Here is a 6,556-nt window from a genome sequence, read left to right as displayed (position 1 = left end):
AATGACTTTAATAATCTACTGCATTATACCAGCAGGCTCATGCATCTCATGCTAACCATGTCTTTTGATTTTTTTTAACTTTTTAAAAATTTTATTTATTATTTTTATTTTATGGGTATGCGTGTTTTGTCTGCAAAGTGCACCCATGTCATACAATGCCCACGGAGCTCAGAAGAGGCTGTCGGATCCCCTGGGACTGGCATTATGGACAGTTGTTAGCTGCCATGTGGGTACTAGGATTTGAACACGGGTCTTCTGCAAGAACAACTAGTGTTCTTAACCGTGGAGCCATCTCTCCAGCCCCATTTCTTGATTTTTTGAAGAAGCCACTTGGCTGACCTCCTCCTTCCACATTTGTGTAAATACACTGTATGATGTTTGCAAGATGACAACATTGCCTGGTGATGCATTTCTCAGAGTATGTCCATGACTGTTTTGCTAGGTGAATCCCCTGGAGGAGTGTGAGCAGGAAGCAACAAGTTTAGCAACATCACTTTAAAATTTTTTTATTTATCTTTATTTATGTGTATGAGTGTTTTTCCTACATGTATGTAAGTGTACCATGTGTATACAATGCTCACAGAAGCCAGAGAGGGTGCTAGATCCCATGAAGCTGGAGTTACAGTTGCTTGTTAGTCACCATGTGAGTACTGGTAACCAAATGGGGGGGTCTTCTGCAAGAGCAGGAAGTGCTCTTCACCACCAAGGCAGCTCTCCTGTCCCTAGCAACACTTACATCATGAGGAAAAGACTAAATGAAGTCTTCACTCAGCACAGACAAAAGTGACAAGATCCCCACCATTGTTTAAAATTTCAAACTTAAAAGAACAGAGAGCTGGAGGAAGGATAGAGTGTTGTGGACCTGCATGACATGGTTGTCACACTCTTGAACCCCCAGGAGGTGTGATTACCTACACAAGATGTGCACAAGACTGGGCTTGCCAACATTCCCCTCATAGAACATTCCCCTCCCTGAGGATTTATAGGCAGTTAATAATTTCTGGGGTCAGAAGAGGCATTTTCTTCAATGGAACAACCACTGGTAAATTGCTGGTGACCCTGTAAATAACCTTTTACCATACTCAGATAAGCAACCTTAATTAAACTCATTGGGTCACCAAAAAATATTTTTTTAAGAATATGAAATTAGAAGAGGTTAATAGTTAGGAAAAAGAAGCTCAGCAGAGGTAGAGGAAACAGAGGTTAATGGGGTGGATATGCTCAAAATACATTATATACATATACAAAAATATCTTAATAAAACCCATTATTGTCTATAATTAATATACTAATAAAAATTCTAAGATTTTAAAGTTTATAAAATAATAGGTTCCCATCTGACTTTTTCATACATCCTTAGTTTTGGTTACTCCGCCCTCCTCCATTCTCCTCTGCCCTACTCTCCCAACCCTATTTAGACCTCTCGATCTCCAGTACGCCCCACTCTACTTTAATGACCCTCCCTCCCTCTAATGGCATTAACCCTCTATTTCATCATGAAATGCCAGGTTATTGGCAGTTAACCATTGCCATCTTCTTCAGAGATGTGGTCACTGATAAGTAGCCCTTTGTCCTTTATATTTATAAATAACCTCCCACCCATGCTCAGGAAAACACTCTAATTAAAATCAGTGGATCACACACAAAAAGAAGACATGAAAGTGGGAGGGGACTTGTGAGAAGAAGAGTTCCAGTGGGAGAAGGAGAGGGATGAGAGAGGGGAATGTAGGAATGTGTGTGTAAATGACCAAAGTTCATTATGTAAAAAATAAGAAAATTATTTTTAAAAATAAATAAATGATAAATGAAATTTTTAAAAATTTGAAGAAAAAAAAATCCTTAGAGTAGCACATTAGCTCTGAAAGAAGAGTGAACAGGATGCAGTCTGTCCCCTGGGTAACACACTTTATCTCTTTGGATAAGTCCTGACTACTCACCCACAGTACATTAGTGCCCACAGCACACAAGCACCTACAGCCTAAGAATCTGAATTCCTTTCTTGGAGTAGGTTACAAAGTTCACGTGGCATAGGAAAAGGCATTTAATTTTATATCATTTTATATACTTCCAGAAATAATAGCTCCAGCAAAAAACAAAACAAACAAACAAACAAACAAAAAACACAAGCAAATTCCCTCTTTGGATACATTATTGCTGTTCTAAATATATGTCTGTAAGAGACAAAGAGGAAGACCCAAACGCAAGGTGGGCATTTCTGTACCAAGATGCAAAGATACCAGCTCGCCAAGGTAGAAACAAGAAGTGGAAGTATTGCCCTAGAAAGGGAGATCAAGGCTAAGAAAGTCAGACTCTCAGAGAAATTGGGCCCTTCAAGAACAGAGGATGAACAAAATTAAGCTCACACCTGACACATCCTAATGAAACCACAGAAGATGAGGGAAAGGGAAGATTGACTCCCACAGAATGACACAGTCACTGATGGATGACCTCAGCACAGCAGCCAAGGAAGCCAGAGGGCAATAGATCATCTACAGCATGCTGGGCAAAAGTTACCTTAAAAGCAACACATAGAAACAAAAAGATGGAGGGAGAAATCACAACAAAAAAATTATGTGGCAGATTGGGAAAACAGATCTAATATATACAAATATACAATTATAATTACAAAACCAGATGTGGGAGGCTGGAGATGTTGTGCCTCGCCTGCACAAGTCCTTGGGCTCCATCCCCAGTACCACACAAAATTAGAAGTGTTACTACACACGTGTAATTGCATCTCTGGAGAACTGAAACAGGAAGATCAGAAGTTGAAGATCATTGTAGCTACATAGTGAAATCAAGATCGGCCTGGCCTATATCAAGAAAAAGCAGGACGAAGATGGAAAAAAGAAAGGAAGGGAGGGAGGGCAATGTAGATGAGGAAAAAAATAGAGGGAAGCAAATTTTGAGAACTTTCCAGAATTTATTAAAGACCGCAGTCTTCAAAACACAGGAATCCCAAAGATTCCCAAGGAGAATAAATGCAAAGAATCCACAGGTAAGCATATTGTAGTGAAATTTCTGAACAGAAATGTATTAGGGTGTATTAGAAGTAACAAGAAGGAAAGTGTAGATTCAACTATGAAACATCAAGCTTATTGACAAGGCGTTTTATTTATTATTTATTTATTTATCAATTTAGTGTGTGTGTGTGTATGTGTGTGTGTGTGTGTGTGTGTGTGTGTGTGATGTATATAGGGGAGATGTGTACACACCATCATACCATGGAGCACGTGCAGAGGTCAGAAGACAACTTCTTCCACCTTTATTTGGTTCCAGATACAAAACTCAGTTCCTCAGGCTTGGTGACAAGCGGCTTTACCCACTGAGCCATCTTGTTACCTGGGTAAATAAATTCTTAACAGCAACAAAGGAAGCCATGAAAACTGAAATAATGCTTTCAAGAAGAAAGCAAAGAACCTAGAATTGTATATATGTAGAAAAATGTTTAAGAACATGTCAGAGGAAGAGACTTTTTAGACAAGTGATAAATTTTCATTAATGGAATGGCTAAAATAATTCAGGCAAAAGAAAGTTAATTTCAAATAGAAAGTATCAGATGCAAAATGGGAGCCAGAATGATGGCTCGGTAGGTAGTGGGGCTTGCTGCCAAGCCTAAAGACCTGAGTTCAATCTCCAGAACCCACATAAAGGTGGAAGGAGGCAATCTACTCCACAAAGTTGTTTCTTGAAAACACACACATCATACACACACAAACACACACACTATATATATATATATATAATAAATATAATCAAACACTGATTTTATTAATATAATCAAACACTGATTTTATGCAACAATAATAATTATACCTTATAATGTTATAAATATTATGGCAAAACTAAAATATTGGACATCAGAACCATATTTAGAAAGACTTAAAATTTTCTTGGCTCCAGTGCTGTTTGGGAAAATGACAATAATACCAATTAACTATTGATTTCTTGTTTATTATTTTTTTTTGTCTTTTTGAGACAGGGTCTCTCCTTATAGCCCCAGCTGGCCTGGAACTCACTATGTAGACCAGGCTGGCCTCAGTCTCTCAAAGATCTACCTGTCTCTGCCTCCTGAGTGCTGGGATTAAAGGTGTGCACCACCATGTTTGGGTAACTGTTGAATTCTTTAAATTAACTGAACTGAAAAGCATAAATCTTAAAGCAAACCAAAGTATGGAATAAGAAAAACATAATAATTCAAAAGAAAGAAAGAAAAAGAAAAATAGAAATATTGGACAGAATATATAAAATGTATTGCTAGAAATCAATCCAGGTATCTTATAAGTGGTAAAAATATAAATATATCAAAGAAATTCTCAAAGAATCAATAAAATATTAAAATATGTCCTAGTTAGATTTGATTGTAACTTGACACAGCCTAAGAACATCTGAGAGGAGAATCCCAGTTGAGAAACTTCCTAAATCAGACTAGCCTGTTGCAAGCCTGTGGGAGTCGTCTTGACTGATAACTGATGCAATAGGGCCCATCCCTGGCAGGTGGTTCTGAGCTGTATCAGAACACTAGCTGAACATAAGCTGGCCTGTGAGCCAGGTAGCAAGCACCAAACTCTATGCTTCCTGATGTACTTCTTGGGTCTGAAATGAGTTCCCTAGTCAGAGTAATGCTGTGTGGGACAGCAAGCAAGCCTGCTTTCAAGTTCCTGCCTTGAGTTGCTACCTGGACTTCCCTCAGTGATGGATTGTGGTCTGAGATTGTAAGATGAAATAAACATTTTTCCCCAAAATTGCTTTTGGTTAGGGTATTTTATCACAGCAACAGAAAGGAAGCTAGCACACAAGGTAAGATTGTGATAATAGAAATAGAAACAGAAGATATTTACAAAAATAGATCTAAAACAGGGGCTGAAGCAATAGCTCAGCAGTTAAGAGCACATGCTGTTCTTGCAGTAGACCTGGGTTCACATCCCAGCACCTAACTAATTCCAGGTCTGGGGAATCCAATGCAGTATTTTGTCCTAGGCAGACACCAAGCATGCATGAGGTGCATATACATACATGCAGGCAAACCATCTATACAGATAAAAGGATCTTTCAAAAAGAGATCTAAAACATAGAAATGGAATGATAAAAACAATAAGGAAAAATACACTTAGTGAAAAATGTATATATTCCTCCAAAGTCAACAAAACACTTATAAACTTTGATGCCTCTAAAAGTATGGCCTGGAAATATATAAAGAAAAATTAACAAAGTCACAAGGGGAAAAAGTCAAATTTGACATTATTTTATGAGATATTGACACAACCTACTTGAAAATAGGTAAACAAGAAAAAGAAGGAAAGAAAGGAGAAAGGGAAGGAAGGAAACAGACTAAAGGATCTGGAAAATATTTTGATTTAATGGTAACCAGGTAAACAGATAAAGACAGATAGTATATAGATAGATGTTCCAGAGAAAGAGAAATTGAGTGAGAGAGAGAGAGAGAGAGAGAGAGAGAGAGAGAGAGAGAGAGAGGCAGAGAGAGAAATGTATTCTCTTCAAATACACATGGGCTATTTAGAAAAATTATTTATCTACTAACACCCAGAAAAAGAGCTCAATGACTTTCAAAGGGTTGAAAACTCCATTCTCCAACCATAATGTAGTTAAGTTAGAAATTGATAACAATGATAATTATATGAATACATAACTTCATCAACATGCTTTTGAATAACATATAAGTCAAAGAAGAAATTATAATGGAAATAAAGATATACAATAAAAAATGCATATCCAAATGAAATTGCTAGTTTGGTGGAATTTATAACCTTAACTATTAATCTAAGAAGAAAGAAAAGCTGTAATTTATGGATCCAAACATTTGGCTGAAGAATTATAATACACCTTAAAAATGGGAAGGGTCACAGAAAGGTGAAAGCAAAGTTTAAGGAGAAGCAATGAAGAGAAAATAATATTGAAAACTGGTTCTTTGAAAATAACATTTTTAAAACATCAGGGAAAATAATCAAAAGCATGAAAGAAGGCATGAATAAATAATTGGGCTAAAACCAAATTTAACTTTAAAGGCAACAAATATTTTAAAAAGCAATACAAAGACATTATGAGCAATGTTGTACTAATAAGCTTGAAAACTTGTGAAATATATAAATTCATAAAAGTCTAATTTATCAATAGTTGGGAAAATGTAGATATTTTGAATGGTCCAATAACTATAAACTGAAGCAGTAGTTAGGGAATAATCAGCTGGCCCATGGAGGACCATTGAAACCTATATCAAATACCAAATATTCAAGAAATACGCAATTCTAATTTCACTCAGATTCATCCAGGAAACAGGCAATGAGCTCACTGTAAGAGACCAACACAGCCCAGGTACCAAATTCACCCACAGTGGAAAGGGAAATAGAGAGGCATTAAAATACATTAGCAAACTGAATCCAGCATACAGGTGTACCACGCAGGGATCATCCTAAGCATGTAAGATTGATTTAAAATTTTTTGATCAATTAGTGAAATGCATACATTTGTATGTCAAAGAAAAAAAATCACAATCTTATCTATTAGGTGCAAGAAGAGCTGATTTAATATTTCAAAT

This window comes from Nannospalax galili, unplaced genomic scaffold (genome assembly GCF_000622305.1).
Source record: "Nannospalax galili isolate Female #2095 unplaced genomic scaffold, S.galili_v1.0 scaffold1162, whole genome shotgun sequence".
NCBI lineage: Eukaryota > Metazoa > Chordata > Mammalia > Rodentia > Spalacidae > Nannospalax > Nannospalax galili.
This window is presented reverse-complemented; position numbering follows the sequence as displayed.